Below are 21128 nucleotides of genomic sequence, written 5' to 3' on the forward strand. Positions count from 1 at the left end.
GCACCTGTCCATTCATGGGGTGATCCTGGATGCACCTGTCCCTTCATGGGGTGATCCTGGATGCGCCTGTCCCTTCATGGGATGATCTGGAAGCACCTGCCCCTTCATGGGATGATCCTGGATGCACTACTCCCTTCATGGGATGATCCTGGATGCACCTGTCCCTTCATGGGATGATCCTGGATACACTACTCCCTTCAGGGGATGATCCTGGATGCACCTGTCCCTTCATGGGATGATCTGGATGCACCTGTCCCTTCACGGGATAATCCTGTATGCACTACTCCCTTCATGGGATGATCCTGGATGCACTGGTCCCTTCATGGGATGATCCTGGATGCACTGGTCCCTTCATGGGATGATCCTGGATGCACTGGTCCCTTCATGGGATGATCCTGGATGCACTACTCCCTTCATGGGATGATCCTGGATGCACTACTCCCTTCATGGGATGATCCTGGATGCACTACTCCTTCATGGGATGATCCTGAATGCACTACTCCCTTCATGGGATGATTGTGGATGTACTATGCCCTTCAGGGGATGATCCTGGATGCACTACTCCCTTCATGGGATGATCCTGGATGCACTACTCCCTTGAGGGGATGATCCTGGATGCACTGGTCCCTTCATTGGATGATCCTGGATAAACTACTCCCTTCATGGGATGATCCTGGATGCACTACTCCCTTTATGGGATGATCCTGAATGCACTACTCCCTTCAGGGGATGATCCTGGATACACTACTCACTCCAGGCGATGATCCTGGATCCACTACTCACTTCAGGGGATGATCCTGGATGCACTACTCACTTCAGGGGATGATCCTGGATGCACTACTCTCTTCATGGGATGATCCTGGATGCACTACTCCCTTCATGGGATGATCCTGGATGCACTACTCCCTTCATGGCATGATCCTGGATGCACTACTCCCTTCAGGGGATGATCCTGGATGCACCTGTCCCTTCATGGGATGATCTGGATGCGGAAGCACTACTCCCTTCATGTGATGATCCTGGATGCACTATTCCCTGCATGGGATGATCCTGGATGCACTACTCCCTTCAGGGGATGATCTGGATGAACCTGTCCCTTCATGGGATGATCTGGATGAGCCTGTCCCTTCATGGGATGATCTGGATGCACCTGTCCCTTCATGGGATGATCTGGATGCACCTGTCCCTTCATGGGATGATGTGGATGCACCGGTCCCTTCATGGGATGATCTGGATGCACCTGTCCCTTCATGGGATGATCCTGGATGCACCTGTCCCTTCATGGGATGATCCTGGATGCACTACTCCCTTCATGGGATGATCCTGAATGCACCTGTCCCTTCATGGGATGATCCTGGATGCACTACTCCCTTCATGGGATGACCCTGGATGCACTACTCCCTTTATGGGATGATCCTGGATGCACTACTCCCTTCATGGGATGATCCTGAATGCACCTGTCCCTTCATGGGATGATCCTGGATGCACTACTCCCTTCATGGGATGACCCTGGATGCACTACTCCCTTTATGGGATGATCCTGGATGCACTACTCCCTTTATGGGATGATCCTGGATGCACCTGTCCCTTCAGGGGGTGATCTTGGATGCACTACTCCCTTCAGGGGATGATCCTGGATGCACTACTCCCTTCAGGGGATGATCCTGGATGCACTACTCCCTTCAGGGGATGATCCTGGATGCACTACTCCCTTCAGGGGGTGATCCTGGATGCACTACTCCCTTCAGGGGATGATCCTGGATGCACTACTCCCTTCAGGGGATGATCCTGGATGCACTACCCCTTCGTGGGATGATCCTGGATGCACTACTCCCTTCAGGGGATGATCCTGGGTGCACCTGTCCCTTCATGGGATGATCTGGATGCACCTGTCCCTTCATGGGATGATCTGGATGCACCTGTCCCTTCATGGGATGATCTGGATGCACTACTCCCTTCATGGGATAATCCTGGATGCACTACTCCCTTCATGGAATGATCCTGGATGCACTAATCCCTTCATGGGATGATCTGGATGCACCTGTCCCTTCATGGGATGATCTGGATGCACCTGTCCCTTCATGGGATGATCCTGGATGCACCTGTCCCTTCATGGGATGATCCTGGATGCACTACTCCCTTTATGGGATGATCCTGGATGCACTACTCCCTTCAGGGGATGATCCTGGATGCACTACTCCCTTCATGGGATGATCCTGGATGCACTACTCCCTTTATGGGATGATCCTGGATGCACTACTCCCTTCAGGGGATGATCCTGGATGCACTACTCCCTTCATGGGATGATCTGGATGCACCTGTCCCTTCATGGGATGATCCTGGATGCACTACTCCCTTTATGGGATGATCCTGGATGCACTACTCCCTTCATGGGATGATCCTGGATGCACCTGTCCCTTCATGGGATGATCCTGGATGCACTACTCCCTTCAGGGGATGATCCTGGATGCACTACTCCCTTCATGGGATGATCTGGATGCACCTGTCCCTTCATGGGATAATCCTGTATGCACTACTCCCTTCATGGGATGATCCTGGATGCACTGGTCCCTTCATGGGATGATCCTGGATGCACTACTCCCTTCATGGGATGATCCTGGATGCACTACTCCCTTCATGGGATGATCCTGGATGCACTACTCCTTCATGGGATGATCCTGAATGCACTACTCCCTTCATACTATGATTGTGGATGTACTATGCCCTTCAGGGGATGATCCTGGATGCACTACTCCCTTCATGGGATGATACTGGATGCACTACTCCCTTGAGGGGATGATCCTGGATGAACTGGTCCCTTCATTGGATGATCCTGGATAAACTACTCCCTTCATGGGATGATCCTGGATGCACTACTCCCTTTATGGGATGATCCTGAATGCACTACTCCCTTCAGGGGATGATCCTGGATGCACTACTCACTCCAGGCGATGATCCTGGATGCACTACTCACTTCAGGGGATGATCCTGGATACACTACTCACTTCAGGGGATGATCCTGGATGCACTACTCTCTTCATGGGATGATCCTGGATGCACTACTCCCTTCATGGCATGATCCTGGATGCACTACTCCCTTCAGGGGATGATCCTGGATGCACCTGTCCCGTCATGTAAATGTAAAATGTAAATGTATTTGAGCTTATATAGCGCACAGCTACCCACAAAGGGTTTCCCGGCTCTTGTTTAGGGAACCCGTCCTGGTATTCCCCTGTGAGATAACCCCGGCAGGGTATCCACAAGGTGAAAGCCAGGCATCCCGCCGCGAGGGGCCATTGTGGAGATTAAGCAAGCTATTGCCCAGAGTCGCAGAGTGTGAACCCGTGAGTCGAGAAGGCACCGGAGCGAGAATTATCGAGTCCGTGGAATTTTTGAGCCCAAGACCCGCCGAGGCGGGGAATTGAACCCTGGTCCAGGGCCGATCTCAGCTTCCGGGTCTGCCGCCTCTAACCCCTGAGCCACACTTCTCCACGGGATGATCTGGATGCGGAAGCACTACTCCCTTCATGTGATGATCCTGGATGCACTATTCCCTGCATGGGATGATCCTGGATGCACTACTCCCTTCAGGGGATGATCCTGGATGCACCTGTCCCTTCATGGGATGATCTGGATGCACCTGTCCCTTCATGGGATGATCTGGATGCACCGGTCCCTTCATGGGATGATCTGGATGCACCGGTCCCTTCATGGGATGATCCTGGATGCACCTGTCCCTTCATGGGATGATCCTGGATGCACTACTCCCTTCATGGGATGATCCTGAATGCACCTGTCCCTTCATGGGATGATCCTGGATGCACTACTCCCTTCATGGGATGACCTTGGATGCACTACTCCCTTTATGGGATGATCCTGGATGCACTACTCCCTTTATGGGATGATCCTGGATGCACCTGTCCCTTCAGGGGGTGATCTTGGATGCACTACTCCCTTCAGGGGATGATCCTGGATGCACTACTCCCTTCAGGGGATGATCCTGGATGCACTACTCCCTTCAGGGGATGATCCTGGATGCACTACACCCTTCAGGGGATGATCCTGGATGCACTACCCCCTTCAGGGGATGATCCTGGATGCACTACCCCCTTCAGGGGGTGATCCTGGAAGCACTACTCCCTTCAGGGGATGATCCTGGATGCACTACTCCCTTCAGGGGATGATCCTGGATGCACTACTCCCTTCAGGGGATGATCCTGGATGCACTACCCCCTTCATGGGATGATCTGGATGCACCTGTCCCTTCATGGGATGATCTGGATGCACCTGTCCCTTCATGGGATGATCTGGATGCACTACTCCCTTCATGGGATAATCCTGGATGCACTACTCCCTTCATGGAATGATCCTTGATGCACTAATCCCTTCATGGGATGATCTGGATGCACCTGTCCCTTCATGGGATGATCTGGATGCACCTGTCCCTTCATGGGATGATCCTGGATGCACCTGTCCCTTCATGGGATGATCCTGGATGCACTACTCCCTTTATGGGATGATCCTGGATGCACTACTCACTTCAGGGAATGATCCTGGATGCACTACTCCCTTCATGGGATGATCCTGGATGCACCTGTTCCTTCATGGGAGGATCCTGTATGCACTACTCCCTGCATGGGATGATCCTGGATGCACTACTTCCTTCAGGGGATGATCCTGGATGCACCTGTCCCTTCATGGGATGATCTGGATGAACCTGTCCCTTCATGGGATGATCTGGATGCACCGGTCCCTTCATGGGATGATCCTGGATGCACCTGTCCCTTCATGGGATGATCCTGGATGCACTGCTCCCTTCAGGGGATGATCCTGGATGAACCTGTCCCTTCAGGGGATGATCCTGGATGCATCAGTCCCTTCATGGGATGATCCTCGGTGCACCTGTCCCTTCATGGGATGATCCTGGATGCACCTGTCCCTTCATGGGATGATCCTGGATGCACTACTCCCTCCATGGGATGATCTGGATGCACTACTCCCTCCATGGGATGATCTGGATGCACCTGTCCTTTCATGGGATGATCCTGTATGCACTACTCCCTTCATGGGATGATCCTGTATGCACTACTCCCTTCATGGGATGATCCTGTATGCACTACTCCCTTCATGGGATGATCCTGGATGCACTACTCCCTTCATGGGATGATCCTGGATGCACCTGTCCCTTCATGGGATGATGTGGATGCACCTGTCCTTTCATGGGATGATCCTGGATGCACCTGTCCCTTTATGGGATGATCCTGGATGCACTACTCCCTTCATGGGATGATCTTGTATGCACTACTCCCTTCATGGGATGATCCTGTATGCACTACTCCCTTCATGGGATGATCCTGGATGCACCACTCCCTTCATGGGATGATCCGGGATGCACTACTCCCTTTATGGGATGATCCTGGATGCACCTGTCCCTTCATGGGATGATCCTGGATGCACCTGACCCTTCATTGGATGATCCTGGATGCACCTGTCCCTTCATGGGATGATCCTGGATACACTACTCACTTCAGGGAATGATCCTGGATGCACCTGTCCCTTCATGGGATGATCTGGATGCACCTGTCCTTTCATGGGATGATCCTGGATGCACTACTCCCTTCATGGGATGATCCTGGATGCACTACTCCCTTCATGGGATGATCCTGGATGCACTACTCCCTTCGGGGGATGATCCTGGATGCTCCTGTCCCTTCATGGGATGATGTGGATGCACCTGTCCCTTCATTGGATGATCCTGGATGCACCTGTCCCTTCATGGGATGATCCTGGATGCACTACTCCCTTTATGGGATGATCCTGGATGCACCTGTCCCTTCATGGGATGATCCTGGATGCACTACTCCCTTCAGGGGATGATCCTGGATGTCCTACTCCCTTCAGGGGATGATCCTGGATGCACTACTCCTTTCATGGGATGATCCTGGATGCACTCCTCCCTTCAGTGGATGATCCTGGATGCACCCGTCCCTTCATGGGATGATCTGGATGCACCTGTCACTTCATGGGATGATCTGGATGCACCTGTCCCTTCATGGGATGATCTGGATGCACCTGTCCCTTCATGGGATGATCCTGGATGCACCTGTTCCTTCATGGGAGGATCCTGTATGCACTACCCCCTTCATGGAATGATCCTGGATGCACCTGTTCCTTCATGGGATGATCCTGGATGCACTACTCCCTTTATGGGATGATCCTGGATGCACTACTCCCTTTATGGGATGATCCTGGATGCACTACTCCCTTCATGGGATGATCCTGGATGCACTACTCCCTTAAGCGGATGATCCTGAATGCTCCTGTCCCTTCATGGGATGATGTGGATGCACCTGTCCCTTCATTGGATGATCCTGGATGCACCTGTCCCTTCATGGGATGATCCTGGATGCACTACTCCCTTCATGTGATGATCCTGGATGCACCTGTCCCTTCAGGGGATGATCCTGGATGCACTACTCCCTTCAGGGGATGATCCTGGATGCCCTACTCCCTTCACGGGATGATCCTGGATGCTCCTGTCCCTTCATGGGAAGATGTGGATGCACGTGTCCCTTCATGGGATGATCCTGGATGCACTACTCCCTTCATGGGATGATCCTGGATGCACTACTCCCTTCAGGAGATGATCCTGGATGCACCTGTCCCTTCATGGGATGATCTGGATGGAGATGCACTACTCCCTTCAGGGGATGATCCTGGATGCACTACTCCCTTCAGGGGATGATCATGGATGCACTACTCCCTTCAGGGGATGATCCTGGATGCACTACTCCCTTCATGTGATGATCCTGGATGCACTACTCCCTTCATTGGATGATCCTGGATGCACTACTCCCTTCAGGGGATAATCCTGGATGCACCTGTCCCTTCATGGGATGATCTGGATGTACCTGTCCCTTCATGGGATGATCTGGATGCACCTGTCCCTTCATGGGATGATCCTGGATGCACCTGTCCCTTCATGGGATGATTCTGGATGCACCTGTCCCTTCATGGGATGATCCTGTTTGCACTACTCCCTTCATGGGATGATCCCGGATGCACTACTCCCTTCAGGGGGTGATCCCGGATGCACTACTCCCTTCAGGGGATGATCCCGGATGCACTACTCCCTTCAGGGGATGATCCTGGATGCACCTGTCCCTTCAGGGGATGATCCTGGATGCATCAGTCCCTTCATGGGATGATCTGGATGCACCTGTCCTTTCATTGGATGATCCTGTATGCACTACTCCCTTCATGGGATGATCCTGGATGCACTACTCCCTTCATGGGATGATCCTGGATGCACTACTTCCTTCATGGGATGATCCTGGATGCACTACTCCCTTCAGGGGATGATCCTGGATGCACCTGTCCCTTCATGGGATGATGTGGATGCACCTGTCCTTTTATGGGATGATCCTGGATGCACCTGTCCCTTTATGGGATGATCCTGGATGCACCTGTCCCTTTATGGGATGATCCTGGATGCACTACTCCCTTCATGAGATGATCCTGTATGCACTACTCCCTCCATGAGATGATCCTGTATGCACTACTACCCTTCATGGGATGATCCTGGATGCACTACTCCCTTTATGGGATGATCCTGGATGCACCTGTCCCTTCATGGGATGATCTGGATGCACCTGACCCTTCATTGGATGATCCTGGATGCACCTGACCCTTCATTGGATGATCCTGGATGCACATGTCCCTTCATGGGATGATCTGAATGCACCTGTCCCTTCATGGGATGATCCTGGATGCACTACTCCCTTCATGGGATATGTGCACTACTACTCCCTTCAGGGGATGATCCTCGATGCACCTGTCCCTTCATGGGATAATCTGGATGCACCTGTCCCTCAATGGGATGATCCTGGAAGCACCTGTCCCTTCATGGGATGATCCTGGAAGCACCTGTCCCTTCATGGGATGATCCTGGATGCACCTGTCCCTTCATGGGATGATCCTGGATGCACTACTCCCTTCATGGGATGATCCTGAACGCACCTGTCCCTTCATGGGATGATCCTGGATGCACTACTCCCTTCATGGGATGACCCTGGATGCACTACTCCCTTTATGGGATGATCCTGGATGCACTACTCCCTTTATGGGATGATCCTGGATGCACCTGACCCTTCAGGGGGTGATCTTGGATGCACTACTCCCTTCAGGGGATGATCCTGGATGCACTACTCCCTTCAGGGGATGATCCTGGATGCACTACCCCCTTCAGGGGGTGATCCTGGATGCACTACTCCCTTCAGGGGATGATCCTGGATGCACTACTCCCTTGAGGGGATGATCCTGGATGCACTACTCCCTTCAGGGGATGATCCTGTATGCACTACTCCCTCCAGGGGATGATCCTGGATGCACTACCCCCTTCATGGGATGATCCTGGATGCACTACTCCCTTCAGGGGATGATCCTGGATGCACCTGTCCCTTCATGGGATGATCTGGATGCACCTGTCCCTTCATGGGATGATCTGGATGCACCTGTCCCTTCATGGGATGATCTGTATGCACTACTCCCTTCATGTGATAATCCTGGATGCACTACTCCCTTCATGGAATGATCCTGGATGCACTACTCCCTTCATGGGATGATCTGGATGCACCTGTCCCTTCATGGGATGATCTGGATGCACCTGTCCCTTCATGGGATGATCCTGGATGCACCTGTCCCTTCATGGGATGATCCTGGATGCACTACTCCCTTTATGGGATGATCCTGGATGCACTACTCACTTCAGGGAAAGATCCTGGATGCACTTCTCCCTTCATGGGATGATCCTGGATGCACTACTCCCTTCAGGGGATGATCCTGGATGCTCCTGTCCCTTCATGGGATGATGTGGATGCACCTGTCCCTTCATGGGATGATGTGGATGCACCTGTCCCTTCATTGGATGATCCTGGATGCACCTGTCCCTTCATGGGATGATCCTGGATGCACTACTCCCTTTATGGGATGATCCTGGATGCACTACTCCCTTCAGGGGATGATCCTGGATGTCCTACTCCCTTCAGGGGATGATCCTGGATGCACTACTCCTTTCATGGGATGATCCTGGATGCACTACTCCCTTCAGGGTATGATACTGGATGCACCCGTCCCTTCATGGGATGATCTGGATGCACCTGTCCCTTCATGGGATGATCTGGATGCACCTGTCCCTTCATGGGATGATCCTGGATGCACCTGTTCCTTCATGGGAGGATCCTGTATGCACTACTCCCTTCATGGAATGATCCTGGATGCACCTGTTCCTTCATGGGATGATCCTGGATGCACTACTCCCTTTATGGGATGATCCTGGATGCACTACTCCCTTTATGGGATGATCCTGGATGCACTACTCCCTTCATGGGATGATCCTGGATGCACTACTCCCATCATGGGATGATCCTGGATGCACTACTCCCTTAAGGGGATGATCCTGAATGCTCCTGTCCCTTCATGGGATGATGTGGATGCACCTGTTCCTTCATGGGATGATCCTGGATGCACTACTCCCTTCAGGGGATGATCCTGGATGCCCTACTCCCTTCACTGGATGATCCTGGATGCACTACTCCTTTCATGGGATGATCCTGGATGCACTACTCCCTTCAGGGGATGATCCTGGATGCACCTGTCCCTTCATGGGATGATCTGGATGCACCTGTCCCTTCATGGGATGATCGGGATGCACCTGTCCCTTCATGGGATGATCTGGATGCACCTGTCCCTTCATGGGATGATCCTGGATGCACCTGTTCCTTCATGGGAGGATCCTGTATGCACTTCTCCCTTCATGGAATGATCCTGGATGCACCTGTTCCTTCATGGGATGATCCTGGATGCACTACTCCCTTTATGGGATGATCCTGGATGCACTAGTCTCTTCAGGGGATGATCCTGGATGCACCTGTCCCTTAAAGGGATGATCTGGATGCACCTGTCCCTTCATGGGATCATCTGGATGCACCTTTCTCTTCATGGGATCATCTGGATGCACCTGTCCCTTCATGGGATGATCCTGTATGCACTACTCCCTTCATTGGATGATCCTGGATGCACTACTCCCTTCATGGGATGATCCTGGATGCACTACTCCCTCCAGGGGATGATCCTGGATGTACTACTCCCTCAAGGGGATGATCTGGATGCACCTGTCCCTTCATGGGATGATCTGGATGCACCTGTCCCTTCATGGGATGATCTGGATGCACCTGTCCCTTCATGGGATGATCCTGGATGCACTACTCCCTTCATGGGATGACCCTGGATGCACTACTCCCTTTATGGGATGATCCTGGATGCACTACTCCCTTTATGGGATGATCCTGGATGCACTACTCCCTTTATGGGATGATCCTGGATGCACCTGACCCTTCAGGGGGTGATCTTGGATGCACTACTCCCTTCAGGGGATGATCCTGGATGCACTACTCCCTTCAGGGGATGATCCTGGATGCACTACCCCCTTCAGGGGGTGATCCTGGATGCACTACTCCCTTCAGGGGATGATCCTGGATGCACTACTCCCTTGAGGGGATGATCCTGGATGCACTACTCCCTTCAGGGGATGATCCTGTATGCACTACTCCCTTCAGGGGATGATCCTGGATGCACTACCCCCTTCATGGGATGATCCTGGATGCACTACTCCCTTCAGGGGATGATCCTGGATGCACCTGTCCCTTCATGGGATGATCTGGATGCACCTGTCCCTTCATGGGATGATCTGGATGCACCTGTCCCTTCATGGGATGATCTGTATGCACTACTCCCTTCATGTGATAATCCTGGATGCACTACTCCCTTCATGGAATGATCCTGGATGCACTACTCCCTTCATGGGATGATCTGGATGCACCTGTCCCTTCATGGGATGATCTGGATGCACCTGTCCCTTCATGGGATGATCCTGGATGCACCTGTCCCTTCATGGGATGATCCTGGATGCACTACTCCCTTTATGGGATGATCCTGGATGCACTACTCACTTCAGGGAAAGATCCTGGATGCATCTGTCCCTTCATGGGATGATCCTGGATGCACTTCTCCCTTCATGGGATGATCCTGGATGCACTACTCCCTTCAGGGGATGATCCTGGATGCTCCTGTCCCTTCATGGGATGATGTGGATGCACCTGTCCCTTCATGGGATGATGTGGATGCACCTGTCCCTTCATTGGATGATCCTGGATGCACCTGTCCCTTCATGGGATGATCCTGGATGCACTACTCCCTTTATGGGATGATCCTGGATGCACTACTCCCTTCAGGGGATTATCCTGGATGTCCTACTCCCTTCAGGGGATGATCCTGGATGCACTACTCCTTTCATGGGATGATCCTGGATGCACTACTCCCTTCAGGGTATGATACTGGATGCACCCGTCCCTTCATGGGATGATCTGGATGCCCCTGTCACTTCATGGGATGATCTGGATGCACCTGTCCCTTCATGGGATGATCTGGATGCACCTGTCCCTTCATGGGATGATCCTGGATGCACCTGTTCCTTCATGGGAGGATCCTGTATGCACTACTCCCTTCATGGAATGATCCTGGATGCACCTGTTCCTTCATGGGATGATCCTGGATGCACTACTCCCTTTATGGGATGATCCTGGATGCACTACTCCCTTTATGGGATGATCCTGGATGCACTACTCCCTTCATGGGATGATCCTGGATGCACTACTCCCTTCATGGGATGATCCTGGATGCACTACTCCCTTAAGGGGATGATCCTGAATGCTCCTGTCCCTTCATGGGATGATGTGGATGCACCTGTCCCTTCATGGGATGATTCTGGATGCACTACTCCCTTCATGGGATGATCCTGGATGCACCTGTTCCATCATGGGATGATCCTGGATGCACTACTCCCTTCAGGGGATGATCCTGGATGCCCTACTCCCTTCACTGGATGATCCTGGATGCACTACTCCTTTCATGGGATGATCCTGGATGCACTACTCCCTTCAGGGGATGATCCTGGATGCACCTGTCCCTTCATGGGATGATCTGGATGCACCTGTCCCTTCATGGGATGATCGGGATGCACCTGTCCCTTCATGGGATGATCTGGATGCACCTGTCCCTTCATGGGATGATCCTGGATGCACCTGTTCCTTCATGGGAGGATCCTGTATGCACTTCTCCCTTCATGGAATGATCCTGGATGCACCTGTTCCTTCATGGGATGATCCTGGATGCACTACTCCCTTTATGGGATGATCCTGGATGCACTAGTCTCTTCAGGGGATGATCCTGGATGCACCTGTCCCTTAAAGGGATGATCTGGATGCACCTGTCCCTTCATGGGATCATCTGGATGCACCTTTCTCTTCATGGGATCATCTGGATGCACCTGTCCCTTCATGGGATGATCCTGTGTGCACTACTCCCTTCATTGGATGATCCTGGATGCACTACTCCCTTCATGGGATGATCCTGGATGCACTACTCCCTCCAGGGGATGATCCTGGATGTACTACTCCCTCAAGGGGATGATCTGGATGCACCTGTCCCTTCATGGGATGATCTGGATGCACCTGTCCCTTCATGGGATGATCTGGATGCACCTGTCCCTTCATGGGATGATCTGGATGCACCTGTCCCTTCATGGGATGATCCTGGATTCACTGCCCCCTTCATGGGATGATCCTGGATGCACTACTCCCTTCATGGGATGATCCTGGATGCACTACTCCCTTCAGGGGATGATCCTGGATGCACTACTCCCTTCATGTGAAGATCCTGGATGCACTACTCCCTTCGTGTGCTGATCCTGGATGCACCTGTCCCTTCATGGGATGATCCTGGATGCACTACAACTTCATGGGATGATCCCGAATGCACCTGCCCCTTCATGGGATGATCCTGGATGTACTACTCCCTTCATGGGATGATCCTGGATGCACTACTCCCTTCATGGGATGATCCTGGATGCTCTACTCCCTTCAGGGGATGATCCTGGATGCTCCTGTCCCTTCATGGGATGATGTGGATGCACCTGTCCCTTCATTGGATGATCCTGGATGCACCTGTCCCTTCATGGGATGATCCTGGATGCACCTGTCCCTTCATGGGATGATCCTGGATGCACTACTCCCTTTATGGGATGATCCTGGATGCACATGTCCCTTCATGGGATGATCCTGGATGCACTACTCCCTTCAGGGGATGATCCTAGATGCACTACTCCCTTCAGGGGATGATCCTGGATGCACTACTCCTTTCATGGGATGATCCTGGATGCACCTGTCCCTTCATGGGATGATCCTGGATGCACCTGTCCCTTCATGGGATGATCTGGATGCACCTGTCCCTTCATGGGATGATCTGGATGCACCTGTCCCTTCCTGGGATGATTCTGGATGCACCTGTTCCTTCATGGGAGGATCCTGTATGCACTACTCCCTTCATGGAATGATCCTGGATGCACCTGTCCCTTCATGGGATGATCCTGGATGCACTACTCCCTTTATGGGATTATCCTGGATGCACTACTCCCTTCAGGGGATGATCTGGATGCACCTGTCCCTTCAAGGGATGATCTGGATGCACCTGTCCCTTCATGGGATCATCTGGATGCACCTGTCCTTTCATGGGATGATCCTGTATGCACTACTCCCTTCATTGGATGATCCTGGATGCACTACTCCCTTCATGGGATGATCCTGGATGCACTACTCCCTCCAGGGGATGATCCTGGATGTACTACTCCCTCCATGGGATGATCTGGATGCACCTGTCCCTTCATGGGATGATCTGGATGCACCTGTCCCTTCATCGGATGATCCTGGATTCACTGCCCCCTTCATAGGATGATCCTGGATGCACTACTCTCTTCATGGGATGATCCTGGATGCACTACTCTCTTCATGGGATGATCCTGGATGCACTACTCCCTTCAGGGGATGATCCTGGATGCACTACTCCCTTCATGTGATGATCCTGGATGCACCTATCCCTTCATCGGATGATCCTGGATGCACCTGTCCCTTCATGGGATGATCCTGGATGCACTACACCTTCATGGGATGATCCTGAATGCACCTGTCCCTTCATGGGATGATCCTGGATGCACTACTCCCTTCAGGGGATGATCCTGGATGCACTACTCCCTTCAGGGGATGATCCTGGATGCACTACTCCCTTCAGGGGATTATCCTGGATGCACTACCCCCTTCAGGGGATGATCCTGGATGCACTACTCCCTTCAGGGGATGTTCCTGGATGCACTACTCCCTTCATGGTATGATCCTGGGTGCACTACCCCCTTCATGGGATGATTCTGGATGCACTACTCCCTTCAGGGGATGATCCTGGATGCACCTGTCCCTTCATGGGGTGATCTGGATGCATCTGTCCTTTCTTGGGATGATCTGTATGCACTACTCCCTTCATGGGATAATCCTGGATGCACTACTCCCTTCAGGGGATAATCCTGAATGCACTACTCCCTTCATGGGATGATCCTGAATGCACTACTCCCTTCATGGGATGATCCTGGATGTACTTCTCCCTTTAGGGGATGATCCTGGATTAACCAGTACCTTCATGGGATGATCCTGGATGCACCTGTCCTTTCATGGGATGATCCTGGATGCACCTGTCCCTTCAGGGGATGATCCTGGATGCACAACTCCCTTCAGGGGATGATCCTGGATGCACTGGTCCTTCATGGGATGATCCTGGATGCACTACTCCCTTCATGGGATGATCCTGGATGCACTACTCCCTCCAGGGGATGATACTGGATGCACCTGTCCCTTCATGGGATGATCTGGATGCACCTGTCCCTTCATGGGATGATCTGGATGCACCTGTCCCTTTATGGGATGATCTGGGTGCACCTGTCCCTTCATGGGATGATCCTGGATGCACTACTCCCTTCATGGGATGATCCTGGATATACTACTCCCTTCATGGGATGATCCTGGATGTACTACTCCCTTCATGGGATGATCCTGGATGCACCTGTCCCTTCATTGGATGATCCTGGATGCACCTGTCCCTTCATTGGATGATCCTGGATGCACCTGTCCCTTCATGGGATGATCCTGGATGCACCTGTCCCTTCATGGGATGATCCTGGATGCACCTGTCCCTTCAGGGAATGATCCTGGATGCACTACTCCCTTCAGGGGATGATCCTGGATGCACCGGTCCCTTCATGGGATGATCCTGGATGCACTACTCACTTCAGGGGATGATCCTGGATGCACTGGTCCCTTCATGGGATGATCCTGGAGGCACCGGTCCCTTGATGTGATGATCCAGGATGCACTACTCCCTTCGTTGGATGATCCTGGATGCACCAGTCCCTTCATGGGATGATCCTGGATGCATCGGTCCCTTCATTGGATGATCATGCATGCACTACTCCCTTCAGGGGATGATCCTAGATGCACCTGCCCCTTCGTGGGATGATCCTGGATGCACCTGTCTCTTCGTGGGATGATCCTGGATGCACCTGTCCCTTCATGGGATGATTCTGGATGCACCTGTCCCTTCATGGGATGATCCTGGATGCGCCTGTCCCTTCATGGGATGATCCTGGATGCGCCTGTCCCTTCATGGGATGATCCTGAATGCACCTGTCCCTTCATGGGAGGATCCTGGATGCACTACTCCCTTCAGGGGATGATCTGGATGCACTACTCCCTTCAGGGGATGATCTGGATGCACCTGTCCCTTCATGGGATGATCCTGGATGCACCTGTCCCTTCATGGGATGATCCTGGAAGCACCTGTCCCTTCATGGGATGATCCTGGAAGCACCTGGCCCTTCATGGGATGATCCTGGAAGCACCTGTCCCTTCATGGGATGATCCTGGATGCACCTGTCCCTTCATGGGATAATCCTGGATGCACTACTCCCTTTATGGGATGATCCTGGATGCACTACTCCCTTCAGGGGATGATCCTGGATGCACCTGTCCCTTCATGGGATGATCTGGATGCACCTGCCACTTCTTGTGATGATGATGGATGCACTACTCCCTTCAGGGGATGATCCTAGATGCACTACTCCCTTCAGGGGATGATCCTAGATGCACTACTCCCTTCATGGGATGATCCTGGATGCACTACTCCCTTCATGGGATGATCTTGGATGCACTACTCCCTTCATGGGATGATCCTGGATGCACTACTCCCTTCATGGGATGATCCTGGATGCACCTGTCCCTTCATGGGATGATCCTGGATGCACTACTCCCTTTATGGGATGATCCTGGATGCACTACTCCCTTCAGGGGATGATCCTGGATGCACCTGTCCCTTCATGGGGTGATCCTGGATGCACCTGTCCCTTCATGGGGTGATCCTGGATGCACCTGTCCCTTCATGGGGTGATCCTGGATGCGCCTGTCCCTTCATGGGATGATCTGGAAGCACCTGCCCCTTCATGGGATGATCCTGGATGCACTACTCCCTTCATGGGATGATCCTGGATGCACCTGTCCCTTCATGGGATGATCCTGGATACACTACTCCCTTCAGGGGATGATCCTGGATGCACCTGTCCCTTCATGGGATGATCTGGATGCACCTGTCCCTTCACGGGATAATCCTGTATGCACTACTCCCTTCATGGGATGATCCTGGATGCACTGGTCCCTTCATGGGATGATCCTGGATGCACTGGTCCCTTCATGGGATGATCCTGGATGCACTGGTCCCTTCATGGGATGATCCTGGATGCACTACTCCCTTCATGGGATGATCCTGGATGCACTACTCCCTTCATGGGATGATCCTGGATGCACTACTCCCTTCATGGGATGATCCTGGATGCACTACTCCTTCATGGGATGATCCTGAATGCACTACTCCCTTCATGGGATGATTGTGGATGTACTATGCCCTTCAGGGGATGATCCTGGATGCACTACTCCCTTCATGGGATGATCCTGGATGCACTACTCCCTTGAGGGGATGATCCTGGATGCACTGGTCCCTTCATTGGATGATCCTGGATAAACTACTCACTCCAGGCGATGATCCTGGATCCACTACTCACTTCAGGGGATGATCCTGGATGCACTACTCACTTCAGGGGATGATCCTGGATGCACTACTCTCTTCATGGGATGATCCTGGATGCACTACTCCCTTCATGGGATGATCCTGGATGCACTACTCCCTTCATGGCATGATCCTGGATGCACTACTCCCTTCAGGGGATGATCCTGGATGCACCTGTCCCTTCATGGGATGATCTGGATGCGGAAGCACTACTCCCTTCATGTGATGATCCTGGATGCACTATTCCCTGCATGGGATGATCCTGGATGCACTACTCCCTTCAGGGGATGATCTGGATGAACCTGTCCCTTCATGGGATGATCTGGATGAACCTGTCCCTTCATGGGATGATCTGGATGCACCTGTCCCTTCATGGGATGATCTGGATGCACCTGTCCCTTCATGGGATGATCTGGATGCACCGGTCCCTTCATGGGATGATCTGGATGCACCTGTCCCTTCATGGGATGATCCTGGATGCACCTGTCCCTTCATGGGATGATCCTGGATGCACTACTCCCTTCATGGGATGATCCTGAATGCACCTGTCCCTTCATGGGATGATCCTGGATGCACTACTCCCTTCATGGGATGACCCTGGATGCACTACTCCCTTTATGGGATGATCCTGGATGCACTACTCCCTTCATCGGATGATCCTGAATGCACCTGTCCCTTCATGGGATGATCCTGGATGCACTACTCCCTTCATGGGATGACCCTGGATGCACTACTCCCTTTACGGGATGATCCTGGATGCACTACTCCCTTTATGGGAAGATCCTGGATGCACCTGTCCCTTCAGGGGGTGATCTTGGATGCACTACTCCCTTCAGGGGATGATCCTGGATGCACTACTCCCTTCAGGGGATGATCCTGGATGCACTACTCCCTTCAGGGGGTGATCCTGGATGCACTACTCCCTTCAGGGGATGATCCTGGATGCACTACTCCCTTCAGGGGATGATCCTGGATGCACTACCCCTTCATGGGATGATCCTGGATGCACTACTCCCTTCAGGGGATGATCCTGGGTGCACCTGTCCCTTCATGGGATGATCTGGATGCACCTGTCCCTTCATGGGATGATCTGGATGCACCTGTCCCTTCATGGGATGATCTGGATGCACTACTCCCTTCATGGGATAATCCTGGATGCACTACTCCCTTCATGGAATGATCCTGGATGCACTAATCCCTTCATGGGATGATCTGGATGCACCTGTCCCTTCATGGGATGATGTGGATGCACCTGTCCCTTCATGGGATGATCCTGGATGCACCTGTCCCTTCATGGGATGATCCTGGATGCACTACTCCCTTTATGGGATGATCCTGGATGCACTACTCCCTTCAGGGGATGATCCTGGATGCACTACTCCCTTCATGGGATGATCCTGGATGCACTACTCCCTTTATGGGATGATCCTGGATGCACTACTCCCTTCAGGGGATGATCCTGGATGCACTACTCCCTTCATGGGATGATCTGGATGCACCTGTCCCTTCATGGGATGATCCTGGATGCACTACTCCCTTTATGGGATGATCCTGGATGCACTACTCCCTTCATGGGATGATCCTGGATGCACCTGTCCCTTCATGGGATGATCCTGGATGCACTACTCCCTTCAGGGGATGATCCTAGATGCACTACTCCCTTCATGGGATGATCTGGATGCACCTGTCCCTTCATGGGATAATCCTGTATGCACTACTCCCTTCATGGGATGATCCTGGATGCACTGGTCCCTTCATGGGATGATCCTGGATGCACTACTCCCTTCATGGGATGATCCTGGATGCACTACTCCCTTCATGGGATGATCCTGGATGCACTACTCCTTCATGGGATGATCCTGAATGCACTACTCCCTTCATACTATGATTGTGGATGTACTATGCCCTTCAGGGGATGATCCTGGATGCACTACTCCCTTCATGGGATGATACTGGATGCACTACTCCCTTGAGGGGATGATCCTGGATGCACTGGTCCCTTCATTGGATGATCCTGGATAAACTACTCCCTTCATGGGATGATCCTGGATGCACTACTCCCTTTATGGGATGATCCTGAATGCACTACTCCCTTCAGGGGATGATCCTGGATGCACTACTCACTCCAGGCGATGATCCTGGATGCACTACTCACTTCAGGGGATGATCCTGGATACACTACTCACTTCAGGGGATGATCCTGGATGCACTACTCTCTTCATGGGATGATCCTGGATGCACTACTCCCTTCATGGGATGATCCTGGATGCACTACTCCCTTCATGGCATGATCCTGGATGCACTACTCCCTTCAGGGGATGATCCTGGATGCACCTGTCCCGTCATGTAAATGTAAAATGTAAATGTATTTGAGCTTATATAGCGCACAGCTACCCACAAAGGGTTTCCCGGCGCTTGTTTAGGGAACCCGTCCTGGTATTCCCCTGTGAGATAACCCCGGCAGGGTATCCACAAGGTGAAAGCCAGGCATCCCGCCGCGAGGGGCCATTGTGGAGATTAAGCAAGCTATTGCCCAGAGTCGCAGAGTGTGAACCCGTGAGTCGAGAAGGCACCGGAGCGAGAATTATCGAGTCCGTGGAATTTTTGAGCCCAAGACCCGCCGAGGCGGGGAATTGAACCCTGGTCCAGGGCCGATCTCAGCTTCCGGGTCTGCCGCCTCTAACCCCTGAGCCACACTTCTCCACGGGATGATCTGGATGCGGAAGCACTACTCCCTTCATGTGATGATCCTGGATGCACTATTCCCTGCATGGGATGATCCTGGATGCACTACTCCCTTCAGGGGATGATCCTGGATGCACCTGTCCCTTCATGGGATGATCTGGATGCACCTGTCCCTTCATGGGATGATCTGGATGCACCGGTCCCTTCATGGGATGATCTGGATGCACCGGTCCCTTCATGGGATGATCCTGGATGCACCTGTCCCTTCATGGGATGATCCTGGATGCACTACTCCCTTCATGGGATGATCCTGAATGCACCTGTCCCTTCATGGGATGATCCTGGATGCACTACTCCCTTCATGGGATGACCTTGGATGCACTACTCCCTTTATGGGATGATCCTGGATGCACTACTCCCTTTATGGGATGATCCTGGATGCACCTGTCCCTTCAGGGGGTGATCTTGGATGCACTACTCCCTTCAGGGGATGATCCTGGATGCACTACTCCCTTCAGGGGATGATCCTGGATGCACTACTCCCTTCAGGGGATGATCCTGGATGCACTACCCCCTTCAGGGGATGATCCTGGATGCACTACCCCCTTCAGGGGGTGATCCTGGATGCACTACTCCCTTCAGGGGATGATCCTGGATGCACAACTCCCTTCAGGGGATGATCCTGGATGCACTACTCCCTTCAGGGGATGATCCTGGATGCACTACCCCCTTCATGGGATGATCCTGGATGCACCTGTCCCTTCATGGGATGATCTGGATGCACCTGTCCCTTCATGGGATGATCTGGATGCACCTGTCCCTTCATGGGATGATCTGGATGCACTACTCCCTTCATGGGATAATCCTGGATGCACTACTCCCTTCATGGAATGATCCTTGATGCACTAATCCCTTCATGGGATGATCTGGATGCACCTGTCCCTTCATGGGATGATCTGGATGCACCTGTCCCTTCATGGGATGATCCTGGATGCACCTGTCCCTTCATGGGATGATCCTGGATGCACTACTCCCTTTATGGGATGATCCTGGATGCACTACTCACTTCAGGGAATGATCCTGGATGCACTACTCCCTTCATGGGATGATCCTGGATGCACTACTCCCTTCAGGGGATGATCCTGGATGCTCCTGTCCCTTTATGGGATGATGTGGATGCACCTGTCCCTTCATTGGATGATCCTGGATGCACCTGTCCCTTCATGGGATGATTCTGGATGCACTACTCCCTTTATGGGATGATCCTGGATGCACCTGTCCCTTCATGGGATGATCCTGGATGCACTACTCCCTTCAGGGGATGATCCTGGATGTCCTACTCCCTTCAGGGGATGATCCTGGATGCACTACTCCTTTCATGGGATGATTCT

This window comes from Lissotriton vulgaris, chromosome 10 (assembly GCF_964263255.1).
Source record: "Lissotriton vulgaris chromosome 10, aLisVul1.2, whole genome shotgun sequence".
Classification (NCBI taxonomy): domain Eukaryota; kingdom Metazoa; phylum Chordata; class Amphibia; order Caudata; family Salamandridae; genus Lissotriton; species Lissotriton vulgaris.